At 43.0% G+C, this 10,326-nt stretch overlaps 1 long non-coding RNA gene across 1 annotated transcript; it reads right to left on the bottom strand.

Annotated features, from left to right (window-relative positions):
- Positions 1 to 1,011: 1,011 nt before the first annotated feature.
- On the bottom strand, positions 1,012 to 10,109 carry LOC140850582 (uncharacterized). The gene is made up of 3 exons (XR_012133523.1): positions 10,059 to 10,109; positions 9,848 to 9,929; positions 1,012 to 1,230 (listed from the first exon to the last, which is right to left on the bottom strand). It is a non-coding gene; the product is annotated as an uncharacterized lncRNA (long non-coding RNA).
- Between the last annotated feature and the right edge of the window lie 217 nt (positions 10,110 to 10,326).

Here is a 10,326-nt window from a genome sequence, read left to right on the forward strand (position 1 = left end):
CACCCAGGGCCTGGTCCTCGGTCTCCTGCACAGAAGCTGGTCAGTCTCAACCCACACAGCCCAGGAATCAGCCCTTCTAGGAGAGAGCATGGGGCCACAGCCTCAGCAACAGCCCGAAGAACATCTTCAAGATTCCCACTTCCTCAGACAAGATTTCCCATGGCAGGGTAGTAGTGTCTGCTCTCTTTGCCCTCTGCGACCCTGATTACCCTCTCCCCTATTGAAGTGGTCTTTCAGCATAATAACATTGAAATGATGCTACACACAAAGAATCTTTAACAACATTGGCAGTTGTTTGCATTGGGTGGAAATTGCTAGAGCCAAACAGCAAAAGGGAGACAGACTGAGAATCATGAGGTCCTGATCAAATGGACAAAAGATGTCAAAAGAACCAAAAGAGTTGGAACCAGGAGGATACCATCAGTTTACACTTCTTGTATATACTACTACTTACCTCAAGAGTACATTCATCAATCCCCATGCAAGGTGGGGAGACCCCATCCCAGGCCCATTTGCTGCAATTCCCAAAGGCCATGTCTGGTTTCATTTTCTATTACAAGTGTGCTCAGAAATGTCCACAACAATTATTCTAACAAACCTGCCTGAGGGGAAGGGATACGGCTCTCTAAGATGCTATGCCCTCATGTACATTATCAATAGAGATTCTATTTTTTCTGAATTCACAGTAATATTGCAGAAGCTTGTGGGCTGCTCATCAAGAACAGGAAGATGTGCCCCTGTGGACATGAATCTCCCTGATTACAGCCAGTGCAGCCTGGCAGCCAGCTAGATGGCACCTATAAACACCTGTCTGCAGCACAGGATAATTAATACCCTGCTCATAGCCTCCACTTTCCATTTACTTTGCCAATGCTTCAGTTACATATGACTGACTTTCCCAAAATTGGATATTAATGATTTACTCTCTGAAATCTAAGAGTTCTTACAAAGCATGATAGTGTGAGTGGCTGAAACAAAAATAATGAAAATAAAAAATACTTACCTCTCCCCATCTGGGTTTAGCCAGGTTGATGGTTTGTGTGAGGCTGTCTCTGTTGGCTCCTGACCATGAAGGCAGAGGTGGGCGGAGGAAGAGGGGCTGGCTGCTCTGCTTCAAATGTCTCAGTTGCCCGCTGACAGCATGGGGATCGATCCAGGGTGAAAGCTCTCCCCGCCGAGCTGAACTAATAGAACTCATTCATATTCTCTCAGAAAAAGCAAGGTGTACTCCTGTCAAGCAGCAGAGTTCAAGGCTCTGACGCTAGGGCCCTGCCCCCAGCTTGTCAGGTCTCACCTCCAGCGCTGAGAGCTCTTCACACCCTTGTCTCTCCAAGCCACCTCGGAGACACAACCCAGGCTCACCTCCTCCCAAGAGCTGTCCTTGACTTACCCCATATCACACTAATTTCCCCCTACCCTGTTGCCCTCCTTTATGGAATCAATTTACTGGTCAACTTAAAGAGGTTAGGATATTGCATCTTAGTGGATCTCGAAAGACATGCTTTGCAACATTAGTACTTAACACTTCTACAGCAACTTAGGTTACAAAGCTTTGCCGCATAGATTGTCTATACTTTATCCTCGTACAACCCTACGAGATGGATGGGTGGACATGAAACATTTCGTTATACTGACCTGCTTGTAACATCTTTGATGTTAACATTTTAATGGAACGATATTTTTGACACACTTTAAAGATAATTAGAACAGAACTGAAACACTAGTGACTTATCAACTTATGTGAACACAGAGATCTTTACTCCTGAGCCTTACCTCATAAGCCATAACTACAGCACCCCCCACTCAAAAGGCCATCCCCCAACAATGGGAATCTGAAACACGGAGAGGGATGGAAAGGGGAGGAACAGAAAAATATTTTGTGCACATTTCTTGGTAAAACCAAAGAGAATTACTACATTTTGAGAATGTCAAAAAGACTTACTCAAAATCCCTCATCCAAGTAGGGTTTACAGTATTTTAAAACCAGAAGAAACAACAGGCAAAGCACTTTGCCCAGGTTCATACCATTGGCAGTGGTAGTGCTGAGTTAATGCCCTAAGTCCCTCTCACACAGAGGAGTGGGGCTTGCTTGCCAGGAGAACATGCTCCTCACACATTTAAGGACTGTAGAAGAGCAGGAATGGAGTCACCAAGTGGGCAGGCCCTGCACTGGCCTCCTCAGGGAACCTTCTCAACACTCCGAGGTAGGGGACATTGCTTTTCCCAAGTTCAGATGAAGAAACTTGCCCAAGACCCAGTGATAACAAAAGAGCGGGTCAGACTTAGGTCTAGGGGACAGGCAGTCTTACCTTCAAACTTGGAAAACCTTAATTCCAGCTCTAAATCTCTCTCTAGTGTTTGGCTCTTTGCACCCTTTCACAACAGGCTTCTCTTGCTATCATTACTTCCACTTCCCTGGGCAAACATTTCTGAGCATGCAGGCTGAACAGCTCCGTGGGGAAGGAGGAGGGCGGGACGGGACCTCAGGCCTCAGGAGGTCAGATAAGGATTAGGAGGGAAGGGAGAGAAGTGGCAAGCCCGAATCCTGCTCTGCCACCTTTGCCCAGTGGCATTGTAGACTTCCTATAACAAACAGAGCCAAAGAAAGGAGAATGAAGAGGAAGGTAAGGAAGATAAAAGAAAATGGAAAGACCAGAAAGATGGGGAATAAAAGGGGCAGTAAATTAAAATGCTGTGTATACCATTTATACTCCAAGAGGGAGAATGGAAAAGGGCTGAAAGAATGAGTTTTCAAGTTTGACCAAGTTCCAGATCAGCCAGATAATCTCTCCAAGCTTTAGTTTCTGTACTTGTAGATGGGGGACGATCATAATACCAGCTTTGCAGGGCCCAGGGTGATAATAAAGTAACACTGAAAGCACGCTTAACCCTGTGGCTGATTCACAGCAAAGATTCAGTTAATGTTAGCTATTCTTGTGGGGGGTTTTAAATATGAAAAGTAAACAGATGAAAGAAAAAGGACCAAGCAAATATACAGACTTTATGTACTAATGGGGTTTCTGTGACTGAATTTAAGATTGGCAATCACAGCCACATGGGGAAGACAAGTTTCTTGCATCTTATTTTCAGAAAGGAGCAAACAGAGTAGGAAGAGAAAACAGGAAGATGTTGTCCTTAAGTCTGAATGAAGTTTCTCAGAGGCCACTACACTCATGGACATCAGTGGTTAGGAACAGGTTTGTGACTATTATGTGGCAGGGGGACAGTGTCAGGAGGTATCCTCTTTTATTCCAAACTGTAGATGTGAAATTAATATAATGAACAAATTTCAACAGATGTACAAAGTCCCCAGAGCTGTATTGAATAACGCTTGCAATCGTGTTATTAGGAGCTAACAGTTACTGAGAATTCACTGGATGCCAGAGAAGAGTTTATGACCTAATATGTATCATCACTAAATGAAGCATATACTATTGCTAATCACAGGTTTACTATCATACTTGTGTCCTAAATAGGGAAAATGGGATATAGGGAGGATGATGACTTGCCCAAAGTCACAGATCTGGTTAATTGCAAAGCTATGCGATTTCAAAGAGACCCACTCAAAAGCCCGGGCCTTTAATAATGCTGACCAAACCATAGTAATTTCTGAGAACTGAGATATGTAAATGTCCTATAGAATTCTGAAGATCTTAACTGCTGCAGTCATTTTCATATATCCATGAAGATATGGAAGTAAATAGGAAATCCTAGTTTACGATTCAGGATTAGCCACATTGTTGGCTACTCTTCAAGAAGAAAAACTGGAATTCCTTAATTACAAATTAGCACCTGAATTTTGTAATTATCAGCTGACCTGCTCTGGTTTATTGTCTGATGTTCTACCAACCAATGTCAATCTTCTTGTGTAATTCTCAGTAAATGACAACTCCATCATTTGAATTTGGTCCAACCAAAACCTTGGACCCATCCACAACTCCCTCTCCCTAAGAGGCCACCTCTAATCCATCATCATATCATACCAGCTCTATCTTCAAAAGATATTCATAACCCAACCTCACCACCACTTTGTAGCCACTTTGGCCCAATCCAACACCAGTTCACACTAGGGTTATTGCAATAGCCTAAGTGGAATTCCCACTTCTGTTTATACCCCTATATCCTATTCTCTCCACATCACCTGGAATGAGCCTTTAAAATTTGCCTCTGTTTAAATGCAATGACTCTGCATAAAGTCTCCAAATGGCTTCCTTCTGAATCAGGACAAAATTCTTAAAATGGCTTAAAAGACTCTATACAACATGACCCATGATGTGACTTCTTCTCATGCTAGGCTCCCTCCACTTTAACCACACTGCCTTCCTTCTCTTGCTGGTTACACGGGCTCCTAGTGCGCAGCCTTTGCATGCAGCATGGGGCTCTCTTCTCCCAGACAGCCCATGACCCACTTCTATGTGTCCTTTGGGTTGCTGCTCAAATTTCATCTTAACATAAAGACCTTTCCAGACCACGCTTCTTAAATTAGCTCACTGCTAACCTCAGATATGCCCATATTACCTATCACCATCTAACATATGTACTTTGTTTGATTTTACTTGTATACTTTGGTTTTCCCTATGTTCCCTCACTAGATCATCAGCTCTCTTGAGGGCAAGAATTTAGGTGTGTTTCATTCTGCTGTAACTCAGGGCATAGAACAGTGCTTGCAACATAGGAAATATTCCATATTTTCTAAATAAATGATGAGTGAATAAAGAGTTTGAAGGCAAATAATATGGCTCTCCCCTGTTTCCCTAGTAATACCAGGCACTTAGTAGGTATTGGATAAATGTGGGGATTTGAAAGGTTAAATAACTATCTGTATTAGTGTTCTCCAGAGAAACAAAACCAATAGATGAGATGTGTATATTATAGAAGAGGTTCATTAGGTAACTGACTCGTGTGATTATGGAGGTGGCAAACTCAAAACATACAGAGTGGACCATTGAGTCAGAGACCCAGGGAAGAGTCATTGCTGCCACTGAAGTCTGAAGGCTCTCTGCTGCAGAATTCCCTCTTCCTCGGAAGAAGTCAGTCTTTTGTTATATTCAGGCCTTCAGCTCACTGGATGAGGCCCACCCACATGATGAAGGGCAATGTTCTTCATTCAAAGTTCACTAATTTAAACCCAAAAACACTGTCAACAAACACTCAGAATAATGTTTGACCACATAACTAGGCACTGAGGCCCAGCCAAGTTGACACATAAAATTAATCATAACAATACACATTACGGTGAATCAACAGGATGCATCAGATTAAAGGGAAAATATAATAAGAATCCAAGACTTATCTTTTTCCTATAAATGCTTTATAGGCAAAATGTCCTATACTAAATACAAAATTATGTACTAAGTATTTCCTGAACACCTATATCAGTGCTAGGCACCATGCAAAGTATTAACAGGGGACAAGTCCAAGCTATCCTCTTTAGGAGTTCATGAGCCACATGCACATCCATCGTCCTCCGTGGGTTATCACTGCCCCTTGTCCACATGACCATCCACCAGTCCCAGGGAAATTATAAAGCACATCAGCCAGGCCTTTTCTCAATGAACAAAGTAACTACCTACAGATAAGTAATGGGTTGGCAGGTATGCAGAATAATTGAGCATACTGGAACAGTAATACAGAAAAAGTGAACAGCCCTTTTTGGGGTGTGGGCCTAACAACTTCACCTTCCCTGGAGACTGTCCCTACGTATATGAGCAGGTCCAGAAACCATGCCTATACGTCTTGCATTCTTCTTCTTCTCCCCCTCCTGATTTTAAGTCTTTTGAATTCACCAAGCAAGTTTCCTCAGGAGTAAACCTACCTAGTAGTTGATAAGCTCAATGACAGCAGAAATTTGTCTGGTTTGTTCACCTACCCTGCATATTGGTTATCTCTATTATTACCATGATTATTGCTACAATTATTAATTCAGAAAAGGGAAGCCCTTTGGTGAGTCTGCCTATGCTGAGCACTAGCATTGTGTCTCTAAGACTCAGGTTGACCTCGCTGTATGCAGTTATGTCCTTATAGCCATGCAAAGATGTTTTCACAATTTTCCCAATTCTATGATGATGATACAAGGTCAGGCCAAGGTTGACTGGGTCCACGCTGAGCAAAGAGAGCTATGAACATTTCACCATACACACCTGACACTCTCTGTAGCACTTTCAAATTTTAATTGTTTACTTGCATGATAGTTTGAACAATTTGTGTCTCCTTGACTAAACCATAACTCCACAGGAACTATGAATAGTTTTATTCAGTTGATCTGTTATTTAACAGTGCCCACCTGAATTAAGCAGGATAGACTGGTAAGACCACAGAACCAAATCTCCAAACTTCAAATGTCAGTGATATAAAACACAATAAAGGTCTACTTATGACTCGTGCTACATGTGCACCACTCATTGGTAGTGGGTTCTGCTCCACGTAGTCACTTGGGCACCCAGTGACACAGAAACTCCACCATTCTATGGTAGCTACGGAACATATACCTTCCTCAGTCACTGGGGCTGCTCATACTCAGAAGGGTTTCGTGCAAGCAATTGAATATTTTGGCCTCAGAGTAACATGCCCACTCAGAGCCATGGCCAAGAGGACTCATCAGCACCAGCTAACTGCAAAGAGTCTGGGCATGTAGGAGACCATAAACGAATGTCATGAGTATTACTCTAATAAACCTCAATATTTTTGACTGAATATATGAATGAGTAAATGATTGTTTATAATAAAGCTGAAAATTCAACATGAGTCCTGATCTATCTCTAGTCTCACCTCACCTACCCTAGGTGGAAGGAAAGGTTCTAGATCCATCTGGATTCTTTTAAGCCCCAAGCCATTTACTTAAAGCTTCCATGCAATACTCATAATGCCCAGTCACAGATGAGAAGCTGACCCTACCAGAGTTTTTGGTAGGTGTTTATTTAGGAGCTTCCTCAATGTGCTGGTGTGGTATGCTCATAATTTCCAGTGAGTTAGTTATCTGAAATGAAAACACAATCCTGGCTCCAGAGCTTGCTGGTGACTCTCAGGCCATGAAAATGGCAATGTGTTAAGGAAGTAATTCTCTCCAAGAAAATTCTACTTTAATGAAAAGTAGCAGCAATTATCTCTAAAGACATAAGAGACAGGCAAAAACAGAGAAACACCTATCAAGCTCTGGCCACACAATGCAGTGTCTAAAGTTCCAAAGAGGTCCCTTAAGGCTTGAAGCACAGGATGGTCCTCATAAGAGGCCCAAACAGAAGAAACTCTCCTTCTCTGCTTGTTTTCACTATTTTCCATTTCTGGGGAAATGGTTTTCATCACCTCATATTCTTAATTTTCAATTTCTTATTCCTTAATAAGCCAATTAATTACCTGTGCCCAAATGAACAATGGGCTAAAGGACAGGAAGAGAAAAAAATAGGAGCTTCCAAAATGCCTTAAGAGAAATCATTCAAATCCCTGGTCTAGACACATTTGGCTGTCTGCCCCAGCCATAGACCTAGTGCTTCAGAGACCTGGACTCCCAGCAGAGCATGAACCCCAGCCAACATCACTGCAGACCCCAGCCTGGAGGGCTCCACCTGCTTGCTGGCTTTCAAATCACAAGATGCTCTCTCATTAATTTTAAGTTCTACTAATCTATAAGTCATCAATGGCAGGTGTTTGGAATAAAACAGTATGCAGACTCAGGACATTTGTAAGCAAGCTTATCAAGAACTGTGTGAAATAAGTAAACAGAGGAGTCTGATCAAGGGAAAGGTGGCCCAACTCCAACAGGAGAAGCAGATATGATGATGATGTGTGGCCCCAGGGAAGATGGAGAAGGATCCTCAATGTCTGGCTTCCCAGTCAAGCCGCTTTTTCATGGTTCTGAAGTAACCCTGCCTTATTTATGTGATCTGAATTAAGTGAAGTCTGTCCCTTTTCTTTGAAAAGACCTTGACTCTACACCTATTAATATTAATGATAAATAGCATTTACCAAACACTTATTCTGTATCTGGCATCACACTAAAACTTTCATACTATAAAAGTTTATTTAATTTTAAATATTTTATATTTAAAAATAATTGTCTCATTATTCCTCACAGTTATCCCATAAGGACAGTACTATTTTTATCCCCATTTTATAGCTGAGGAGACTGAGGCTCTGAAGAGCTAAGTAATTCAATTTTAACTCCCAGCTAAAGCAGGAGTTGAACACAGGAACTGAACTCAAAGTTTACACTCTCAGCTGCCATACTAGACTGTTCCTTGACACCCAAGCTGAGCAACCTCATGGATCTGGGAACTACAGAAGAGCAGCCCACCCCTCTAAAAGTCTACCACTTGACTTTGACAGTGAGCTGGTAATGAAGTTGGAAGAGGGTGAGCTTTGGTGTTAAGAGTTGTTGAATGTAAATCCTGGCTCTACAGGTTACTTAATCTCCCCCCAAGCCTCACCTGCTTCATCTATAAGATAATAGTAATGTCCATTCTGCAGAGTTGCATGTAGATTAAATTAGCTAGCAAATGTGACATTTGCACAAAACAGAATGCCTAGTAGATTTTAATAAATATCATTACCCTTCCCGTTTGCGAGCAATTTAGAGTATTAAGAAACTACATTTGCAAAGTACAGTACGCTGCACAAAGTAGATGATGAGTGTACATTAAATCTCTCCCCACCCTCTACAGTTTCTGAGATGTCTTGGCCATCAGTTTGTAATACATGCCAAATTCACAGGCATCCACAGAGCCTCAGCTCAGTGCTTTTACACCAGGAGCACTGTTCCCAAGTCAAGGCTCTTTTTTGTTCTAAACTGTGTGCAATTCTCAGGGAGCTGAGAGAATTGTCTGTGAAAAGTTAGGAATGTCAGTCTGCTTTTACTTAGAGTTGTCACCAGTGAAAAGTGTTACTGTAGGTTAATGAATTTTTCCAAAAGAATGAACTGTCACAGAGGAAAGGAGGACAAGAGGAGGGAAGAGGTGATTACCCGTGTGACTCCAGCACAGGCTTCATTAACTAACACTACTTGCAGCAGACAATTACAAGTAAATCTCAGTCAGAGATTCATGTCTGCCAGAGATGGATTCTAACTGCATATCTGAAAAGAGCATCTCTCTGCTCAGCCACCAGATATCAGTAAAAACAGAGCTGCAGGCTCTCTGTGGGTGGTCTCTGGATTTCCTCTTTTCTCAGACAAAACAAGAGCTTGGGATCCTACTACACCTTCTTCTTGCAGAATTGCTATCCCTGCAGTGCAGATGACCACCAGAACAAGGGAGGGACAGTGATAGGTCCCCCATTTTCACATAGCCACTGAAAATTCTCATGACATTCAGAAAGGAGCTGAGCTGCTGACATTGGTGTCCTCTGCATACGTGCAACGCAGAGTGTGGTCCGTGCACCAGCAACACTGGCATCACCTGAGAGGTGGGTAGAAACAATACAGAATCTTGACCCAGGCACAGCCCTCCTGAACCAGAATCTGCATGGCTGGGGTGGGGCGATGGTAAATACAGATTTTTACTCCAGAGGGCTGGGAGGGGGCCTGAGGTTTTGCACATCAAGCAAGCAATCAAGTGGTGCCCATGCTGTTTGCCAGAGAGCACATTTTAAGCAGCAAGCCTCTACATAATTAACTAGCAAGCCCCTGCCCCTTCTGAGGAGTTGTTCTGGCTAGGATTAGCCCCATCCTAAGGCATCTGTGTCATTCCAAACTCTCACTCTTCTGATACCACTGGAGCAGAAAAAGCTAACTGCCCATCAAAAATGTGGGTACCTCCTATAACAACATGCAGTCAGCCCTGGAAGAAAACTCACAGTCAGTCATTGATGAAGCTCCCTCCTTATCACCAGGGGTGACCACGTGCCCAGTTCTCACCAGTGTGATGTGAATAGGAATGCCATGGTGTCTTGCCAATCAGTTTCAGCCCCAGACAAGTTCAGTATGGATTCAGTGTGACCTAAAAAATGACAGTGGAACGTTCTTGGGGAGAAAGAGTTTACGCCCAAATTTACTCCCACAGTGGCAGGTCAATCACTAGAATTCCATCCACTCAGAGCAAGTGTGCATGCAGCAAGCCAGTCTTTACCTTTGGGCTTCTCTGTCCCTGCAGCCATCTCAGTCTCTACTCTCCTGCATCCTTGCAGCTGTGTAGCAGCCCAGAGCACTGGGTGGAGCTCTTTATATAGAGAGAGTCAGTAACAACATATTGCCCACACGTGTGCAGTGAGCAAGCTGACCAGGGGCAGGTGAGAGTCCTGGCCATAAGAAACTTCACTTTCTCCACACATGGATTACAGCCAGGCCAGCGCTTTCAGGAAGTGGAGGTAACTTCTCCACTCTCTTTCCCCTCTACT

Source organism: Manis javanica, chromosome 7 (assembly GCF_040802235.1).
Source record: "Manis javanica isolate MJ-LG chromosome 7, MJ_LKY, whole genome shotgun sequence".
Taxonomy (NCBI): Eukaryota; Metazoa; Chordata; class Mammalia; order Pholidota; family Manidae; genus Manis; species Manis javanica.